Below are 9,272 nucleotides of genomic sequence, written 5' to 3' on the forward strand. Positions count from 1 at the left end.
GTGCTAAAGCCAGTAAAATGCTTGCTTTTATTCAGAAAACAATTTAAAATTTGCCATGTGCCAGCTCTATAATTGAAATTTCTGGTTATTATAAGTACAGGCATAAATTCTGCGCTCTGATACATGCACAAGTTCAGCCTCCCTTTAGGATCATCAGGGTTAATGTACATACATGTTAGGGCAGAGTTTAATATTATTTCCGTGGAGCAGCAAAAAATGCTAGGTCAAACAAGTCGGTTTCATTTAATACTAAGCATGTTTAAGGAGAAATGTCAGAGTTCAGTTCCGCTGGCTAATGATGTAAATCAGGAATCACTGAAGCCAGACACCTATCCCGATCTTATACCTAATTTGTGTTAGGATTGCTCCGTTGAAATAAATCAATTCTTTACCAGGACTTCATCCTACTGACACACGAGCAGTCCATAAACTTTACTCAAGCAAGGAAATCATGCCACGCAGGTGAGTAAATTTATTTGTGTGGTTTAACTACTTGCTAAAGTTACTTTTTTATTGCTGCTTCTGAAATATTTTCAGATGAAAATGACTTCTCTTTTAAACTAAGTTTTGCAGGAAATGCGAGCTTTTTTTCTCTTCTCTTCTCTTCTCTTCTCTTCTCTTCTCTTCTCTTCTCTTCTCTTCTCTTCTCTTCTCTTCTCTTCTCTTCTCTTCTCTTCTCTTCTCTTCTCTTCTCTTCTCTTCTCTTCTCTTCTCTTCTCTTCTCTTTTGCTTTCTTCTGTTTTTCTTTCTTGTCTTTTTCTCTTTCCTCTCCTCTTTCATTTTTCTTTCCTGTTTTCTCTGCACTTTTTCTTTTTTCTTCCCTCCCCCTCATTTTCTTTCATCTTTTTTTTCTTCTCCTCTCATCTGTCCTTCCCCTCCCCTCCCTGACAGATACATAAAGACCACATTAATAAAAAAAATCCTCAAATGTATTTTTCAAAATTTTCTAATCAAATGGCAGGTTTTGACATTTTAATGAAAACACTACAGATTTTGTGTTATGTTTTATTTTATTTTTCCTGGTTGTTTGTTTTGTTGTTGTGGTGCTGGTAGTGTCTTATGGTATTTTTTTTCCTGTTGTTATTATTTTGAGAAGAAAAATACTTATTTCCCAGTTAATTAATTTACCTACAGAAACAGACACAAGTTTTTCAGGAGGCAGAAGAGCAGCTGAAGTCCTGGAGCGCAGTGGACGGAATCCCACCTCAGTTGAGCTGTGCCAAATTCAGTTGCGTTTTGCCAGCGGGTAGGACCTGTGCTAATATCAGAATTATCCCCTGCGCTAAAGGACTTCAAATACTAAAAGCATGCATTCGGTAGCATTTGCTGTACTTCCAGTTGCGTTCCTCATGCTCATGATCAATAGGCTGGTATGTTTTAAGCTTCTGCCAAGGTTGCCCCCGCGGGCGGAGCGGGGTCTCAGGGCTGAGGGTGCCACGGCCGGGGCACACCTGAAGACACCGGGAGAGGCTGATCTGCTGCGGGCTGTAGCCTCCTCCGCGGCCAGGAACTGGGAAACATCTGCTCCTTGGAGCTGGAGGTGGTGACCGGAGCGTGTGAACGCGGGAGGGGCCGCGGCTGCCGGGGGTGCTGCCCCGGGACACGGCCCCGGGGTCCCGGTGGGAGCTCGGCATCGCGGGCGTCCCTCGCCCCGCTCGCCTCCTCGCTCCTTCCCCCTCACAGGCTGTGTAATGGCGCCTCCTGCCTACCGGCACAAGGAAACTGCCTGTGGGAGCTCGAACGACGAGCTTTTTCCTATTACCCTGCTGAGCATCTCCAAGGGCTGCAGCGCAGCTCTCGCCGCGCCTGGGAGCGCCGTGTCCTGGCAGAGACAGGCAGGGAACAGAAGGGTGTCCAAGGAGCTCCAGGGAGGAACCCGCACCTTGCTCAGCACAGACCAAGGTCTCCTTGCCCCACACCAGCTGTGGGCCGTGGATGAGGATGGACAGGCACCCTCAGAACACAGTAGCGCTGACTCTCCAGCAGACACTCAGCAGAGCAGGGGAATCACACCCAATAAATGAGAGTCTCCCCACTGAGCATCGGGGGACCTCTGTAGAGGTCCAAAATTCAATGGAGCAGCCAGATGAGCTGAACTCTGATGCTGTCTGCAAGGGCCGTGTCTCCTCTTGGATTATCATCTTCCTCTGCTTCCTGCCTGCAGAGCAAGGAAAATCCCAGTTACAGCTAATAGCCTTCTACCGCCTTGGTTGCTGTCCTTGACTATCACCTGCTAAATTTTGAGCCTCAGCACTATTTGGTGGCTGTAGAGCACAGAGAGTTTTGCACAGACACTGACTGCGAAAAAAAGAAAAGGAAACACAGACAATGATGGTGCCATTCATGCTGTTATGATTCTGTTGCACACAGTTTCAGTACTGTATAAATTAAATTAGTTTAAAACAAGTGGCTTTTCAGATAATGGGGTACCCAGACTTCTCTAGAATATATGCTGATACAAGTTATTTCTTAGTATCTGTAAGGGGATCTGCCTTCATGGCAATTGCCTCTCTTTTTTTTTCCTTTCTCTACATATCAATGTGACTCAACCAAAACTCAGGCCAAACAGGACAGACAATATCAAGCAGCTAGATTTTGGTCTGCCATAGTTAAACTTGTAAATTTTTGATTTTCTCATTGTCACATATTTTCCTTATAAGTGTCTAATAATCCCAGTAAGCATTATATGAAGTATAAATATTGCCAATGTAATTAGGACTTCCATAGATGGTTTTAAACATGAGGCATAAGTTGCTCACACAGATTGCCTCATATCATTTCTTACATATACGGCAAAACATTCAAATTGATGTGGAAGTCTATTCCAGTAACATTGAAGAGGACATATTTTAATACTTACATCTAAATATACTCCTCCTGAGCTTTCTGCCCATAAATATATAGAGATTGAACCACCTGTACATTACAGCCATGAAGAAAATGACAGCACTTTAGCCTTCTCAAAACATCTCTGAACTATGTCAAGGAACAGTCCTGGTTCTGCTCAGCTATGTTTTTCAGTCATGTGGATGATATCTATGTGGTCTCTGAATGCTGAAGAAATTGAAATGTGTAGCATATGCCATAATTGCAGGCATTTGGATCAGCATATTAAATAACTGTTCTCAGAATATCTCCAAGACTCACACTCTGCAAAGCTCTGCCTTTCTTTTATAAACACAGTGAACTAAAGGAAGAATGTATAAACTCTCCCTTCACACACCTTTGCCCTTCTTTTCTCTTTAGTAAAGGAAGAATCTCAGCTTAATGCAGTTATATCTTTGGTGACTACACATCTGCAGCCTTTCAAGAGACAGTTGTTCTCTCTCAGGGTCTTCTTTTAGGGCCTAAAAAAACAGAGATCATGGACTAAATATTATCTAAATGGAGGCTTTCCTACCAAGGTAGGAAAAGGTATTCACCTGATTCTCAACAGTAATGCCTCTATAACCCATGTCTCATGTTAGGAACATCAAGCTCCTGCTACAAGGTTGTTTCTGAGTCACCCCAGTGCACGCTGAGCATTTTTCACATCCTATTTTTGGATTTCCCAGAGGATGTCTGTCAGAATTATCCAGGTGGGCAGTCAGCTTGCGCATAGGCATCTGCATTTCAGATAACAGTCATCTCTCCTTGTAACTGCTTTTCTTTGTTTCCTTATTTTCATTCAGGAAAGTTCCGTGCTGCAAAAGAAAGCATGTGGGTTACAGCCAGATTGCTGCTGTTCAGGACTTTTAATGTATTCGCCACTCACATGACAAAAAATTGAAAAGGGGAAGTTTTTTTGAGTTTCCATTAAAATCTCTGATGTATACAACAGAGAGACTGAATCTTATTATCTTATTTACTTCTACATTTCTTCTCTCTTTTTTTTTTTCCCCCCACAATGATGCATAGAGTTTCATTTAAAGTAAATGAGAAGATGAGAGTAAAGAAGGGAAGAGGAAAAGAATCGTTGTGTTTGATAATTTCTCCATTTAAATCTAAAAAAGGCTCTTACATAAACTGGAAAATGGAGGGGTGGGTGGAAACCATTCCCAGGACTACTGCTTGATGGAATCAATTTTCTAGAAGACTAGATTCGTAGTGTCACATCACATCAGATTATATTTTGACTACTATATCTTTTTGACATTAAGAAAGAAAAGTATTTTGCTAATTTTTTTTAAGTATAATTTACAAAAATATAACAGAATTTAGCAGGCACATTGCTGAAAACAATAAAAATACAAGAACTAGGAGTGTGTTCGTAAGTGTATTTCAATGTGACAGCCACTGCTTTGCCAGCTTTCTCAAAGCTATTCTTGTGCTTATTGGCCAGGTAAGCGCTAATTGAACTCTTCAAAAATCAGAAGTAGCCACTGAAGAGAAAAACTCACTATAGCTTTTTCTACTGGTCAAAAAATACTGTTTAAATTCCCAGCCATCACCACAGGCCTTGTCAGAGTGGGTGAAAAAAACGTCTTTTAAATTCTTTACTCTCTTCCTAAAAAAAAAATTTAAAAAATCTTGTAATGTTTTCAACTCAGTGCAAAACAAACTAAAAAAGGAAATCTTAAGCTGAAAACGAAGGACATTTCTGCCCCCCATGCACACACAAAAAAAAATTAGTAAAGGGTTTGTTTTTCACATTGAGTATGCAACTTTATAAAACATAAGGAAATCTTTTCTGAAAGTCAGAGACATCTGTAATTGCAATTATAATGCCTATAGTACATTACAATGCTGAAGTTTAATTAGAAAACTCACTTAAAGCAGAATCATAGTAGATTTTTTAATCAGCAACATCTATTCCAATCCTCTTCACTAAAGACAATGTGGGCAACTCCCTGGCTAACAGAAGAGGGACCAGAGATTTGCCATAGCACCCCAGAGAAGGGGCTCTGGTCTAATCAGACATTATTTATCGGCTCTGGGGAGGCAGGTATGTTGTTCTGAGAGGCATCAGGTCTGTGGCTGCAGCTGGAAGGGAGCAGGCAGTTGCAGCTCCTTTAATAGCTCCATCTCTGTAACTGCTTGTGGGGGTGATTCGAGAGCATCAAGGTCCGCTCAAACTCGGCCTTCCCCAACCACCAAAAGTGGAAGATGGGAGAGGGACCACACATAGACACAGCTCCTGCCTGTTAACAATTAAAATCTGCTTGCAAAAAGAATTAACAATGAAAACTCTTAGCTATGTCATATTCATTCCCTCACACATGAATTATGAGGTGATCCCTTACTTTTGCACATATTTGTGATACCGCATTTCCCACACTGCAATGTAGTCTCTTTTTTGTATTTACTCAGTGTGGGCTGACTGGCAGCAAATGATATACTTTGGGTTTCCATGAATATGTTATATGCACATAAATTGGGTATGGTAGGAAGGAAGAGAGCTCATAGGTCAGGCATAGGAATAAATAAGAAATATAAACAAGTAATAGCCATGATATCATTCTTATCCTCTCCCAGCGTGCTGAAAATGATGTTGTCTGAACCACCTGTACCCTGTAACCACTTGCATATATAAATGCTGCCAATGGAAATTGAATCAGTAGCTATAGGCTGCCTCTGGGACTTTAGCAGTAGCTCTTTAGGTTTCCTTGTGTTTGTCCTCAAAGTAAAGAATTGACTGCAATTTATGCCCATGATGTGTTTGGTAAAAAAGAATTCACAGAGTAGAAAACAGCAACAAGAGCAAAGTCTTGCACGCAGAGACTAAAGCAGAGGTTCCCAGGTTCTCACAGCTCCATGTCAGCACAGTTTGGTGTGGTATGAGGTACCAGCATCTGTCAGGCTCCAGGCTCCATCTGTCAGACCTGTGGCCTGAAGGTTTGCATCAAGGCTGGTCACCCTGCACTCCCTTTGTGCCTGATGGGTGGGAATTGGTATTTCTAGGGCACCAGTAAATATAAAAATGGATGGGATTGTTCCCTTAGGAACTGCACCTATTTCAACTCCATTGGCTATAAAGTAGACACAGAATGACTTCCTCAGATCTAGGTGTTTACACACTAAACAGTAAATGAGGGGAGATTCATTCCTCACCAGCTAAGAAATGCAAACTAGGAAATTAGGGGGTTTTGTTGTTTTGTTTTGTTTCATTTTAAAAAAAAGTCCAACAATCATAGAATCATAAAATGATTTGGGTTGGAAGGGACTAGGAAAGATGCCCAACTGGATTTGTTGCTTGTTAACAGAGAGGGTCTTATGTGTGAATTGGTGATTGGTGACCATCTTGGCCACAGTGACAGTGAAGCAATTGAGTTTAAAATCTTGTTGACAGGAGGAAAAGTGCCAGCAAAACTTCAGCCCTGGATATCAGAAGAGCAAGGGATACTCAGGGAACTAGTGAGTTAGGAGCCCTGTGAAAATGCTTTTGCAGGTGTTGGGATCTGACAGTGCTGAATACTTTTTAAGCACCACCTTCTAAGTGCACAGGAGCAGGCAATTACAAAATGTCAGAAGGGAAGCAAATGGGGTGGAGTACTGGCCTGGCTGAGCAGGGATCTTCTTTTGGAGCTAAAGCTGTCGACTGTAAACTTGGGGGGGGATCTGCTGCTCCAACTGGATCCCTATAGGTCTGTGGGATTTGATGAAATTCCCTCTGCCACAGGGACATTGGAACTAGATGATCTTTAAAATTACTTCTTTCTACTTATTTTTTTTTCCAAAACCACAGCCACAAAGAATGCAGATAGAATACACTCTGGTGTGCTGACATGCTTGCAGAAAGGACAAGGGTTCTGATTTTGATGTGGAAGAGCCATTTTGCGAAACTTCTGGGCTGTTAGGAAGTTTAATGAGGTGAAAGGGAAGAAAAGAACTGGAATGAAAACACAGAGCAAAAGTTAACTGATGCACACAAAGCCATAAAAAAGAAAACTCTAGATGCTCAACAATGTAGGTTAGTTCATCAACTATCTTTTTGGTAATCTTTCTTAACTTACAAGGTACACAAGAATTTATGTCAGTCAAGTACTAATTGTGCTGTTTCTGAGGGCAATTCCTGCCCCAGTGGTGGTGACCATGATGCAACCAGCACCAGGTGGCACTGCCAGAGCTGCTGTGGAGAAGGGTCAGGGGCTTCATCGGGAACTCCTGCAAGTAGCAAAAAAATCAAGTTCAGTCCTAATATATTAATCCTATTTCACATACAGGATTTGGATTTCTTGATTTTATTTCGGTTTCTTGATTTTGTTTGGGTTTCATTTCTTTTTTTTTTTTGTTCCTAGGACTCTCACATTGATGTTTGGGTTGAAATTCTTGATGGTAAATATTTGTGGTAGTGCTATTTGTAACAAACTCCTGTCAAAAATGATTCATATGGTAAAATTTGAGAAACAACATTAGAAATAAATTCTGATGTTTCTTGCTAGTTTCTTATATATAAGAGACCACATATTAATGCCTGGAATCACAAGGACCACTTTATCACAGTGCTTTTTATGACCTTTTGTGGATCTGGAAACAGCCACTGGGGGTACAAATGGTTTCTCTTTCAGATGATAAAGACTGGAGAAGAGTTAGAAGATTTCAAGGCTTAACACTGCTTGGAGCGACACCTCAGTTTTTAGAAGCATATGAGTGAATCTGCGACATTAGACAGCATCTCTTGTGATGGCATTTTTTTGCTAGGAAATCTTTGGGTATTTTCCCTTCTGGTGTTACTTTGATATTTTAAAAAACCATCATTACATACCATCATAACCAGAGTGAGGGGTACAAAGAAAACAAAGAAAGGAAAAAAGGGAAGAAAGGGAAGAAAGGAAGAAAGGAAGGAAGAAAGAAAGAAAGAAAAAGAAAGAACATAATTTCTTAACAGTGACATTCTTTCAAACTAAAGGTTTTCTTTAAATTTCAAAATTTGAAAGTGTTTGAGTCCCTTCCCACGTTTTCAAATATAAACCTGAAAAGAAATTAACTATTTATCTGAAGGTAAAAATGTTTTTGTGGCTTTTTCAATCACTGCAGTAGTATGTAGATTGTTGTTTGTTTATACCAAATTGGCATGTAACTCTCAGGTACAACATCTGCATTTCTAGACTTCTGCTTCTCTTTTTATGTCACCTGCTGAAAGAAAAGGCTCAGACCATCTAAAGATTGAGTAGCCACTTCTTTGAAGCAGTTACCAGCGCAGCTTCTGACTCCAGCCCTCTGCCAGCATACATTCAACCAGCCTGCAGACATCAGTAGCTGGCTTTCCCTCACTCTGAGGCTTCAAACTAAATTGCTGTTGAGACCCCTGACATAAATTAAGAACAGAAAAACCAGTTTTAAGGTTACAGTTCTGAAGAAATCACCAAACAAATTCTATTTTGGCAGCTTGCTGCTCACAACTCAGAAAATACGACAGCAAAGCAAATCACATGTCCAGTGTATGTTTTATAACCCTGTGCAGACTAAGCCATCTTGTAGGCACATGCTTGACTATTTTTAGTGGCTGTGCTCCTGCAAATATGGCAAAGTCCTTTAGCATTGCCGAGTCACTAGGGGCTACTTGAAAAGTAGCAAAAGATGTCAGTTGCTGGAATTTTGACTGAAAATAATAGTACCTGGATTTCAGATTTGCTGCACAGATTTGCCAAAGAGCAAATGAAGTCAGCCCTGGCAAAATGACGATTCACTGATTGCTGCCTCCAGCCATGAAAGTGTAGGATCTGGCTGTGTTTTATTTTCATCACCATTGCTACAGCATCATTTTAAAGGTACATGATGGCTCACGGGAATGTCAGTGTTCCAGGGTGTCCATCTGGGAATCAAACAACTCTCCTTCAGTTCTGAACAGGTACTGTGGCATATCCAGAGGACCTATAACTGACACGGCCCATTAGTCATAGAAACATCCCACTAAAATTAGCGGCAGCTTTTCATCTTTATGGGCCTCATGCCTCGGTCCATATGTAGAACATACAGAATGGATTTTTCTTTTCTTGGCACGTAACCCCGTCTTTCCGGTACTTTGGTTCCAGACCTTCACGAGCAACGCAGGTGGCTTTTGTTGTTCCACAGCTCATATTCTTGACAGTTACTGCATCTACACAATACTTCTGGATTCAGCCAGGCTGAAACATTCTCACAAACAGTTACTTAAGATTACCAGCATTAGCACATAAATATAATAGTAATTAATAACACTTTGGCTTCTTGGAGATCCCTTGTGCTGCTCTATTGGCTCTATTTCAACAGCACCTAAAAAGCCAGCAGCAAGGGCTCTGCCTGCCCCAATCTTGTTTTTAAACTTTATGTAGTTTGTTTTTTAGGTGTGCAACAGAGGCACAGGGATAAGC

At 41.0% G+C, this 9,272-nt stretch overlaps 1 long non-coding RNA gene across 1 annotated transcript in view; it reads left to right on the forward strand.

The window, feature by feature from the left end:
- Positions 1–430: 430 nt before the first annotated feature.
- The window catches only part of LOC114066057, a 10,499-nt gene continuing 1,657 nt past the window's right edge, over positions 431–9,272 (forward strand). Inside the window, exons 1-2 of the long non-coding RNA XR_003573106.1 lie at positions 431–462; positions 8,562–8,770. This is a non-coding gene — a long non-coding RNA (uncharacterized LOC114066057). The remainder of the gene's footprint in view (positions 463–8,561; positions 8,771–9,272) is intronic.

The sequence above is a fragment of the Empidonax traillii genome, unplaced genomic scaffold (genome assembly GCF_003031625.1).
Source record: "Empidonax traillii isolate 1590-97213 ecotype Southwest subspecies unplaced genomic scaffold, ASM303162v1 scaffold730:size536693, whole genome shotgun sequence".
In the NCBI taxonomy this organism is placed as follows: Eukaryota; Metazoa; Chordata; class Aves; order Passeriformes; family Tyrannidae; genus Empidonax; species Empidonax traillii.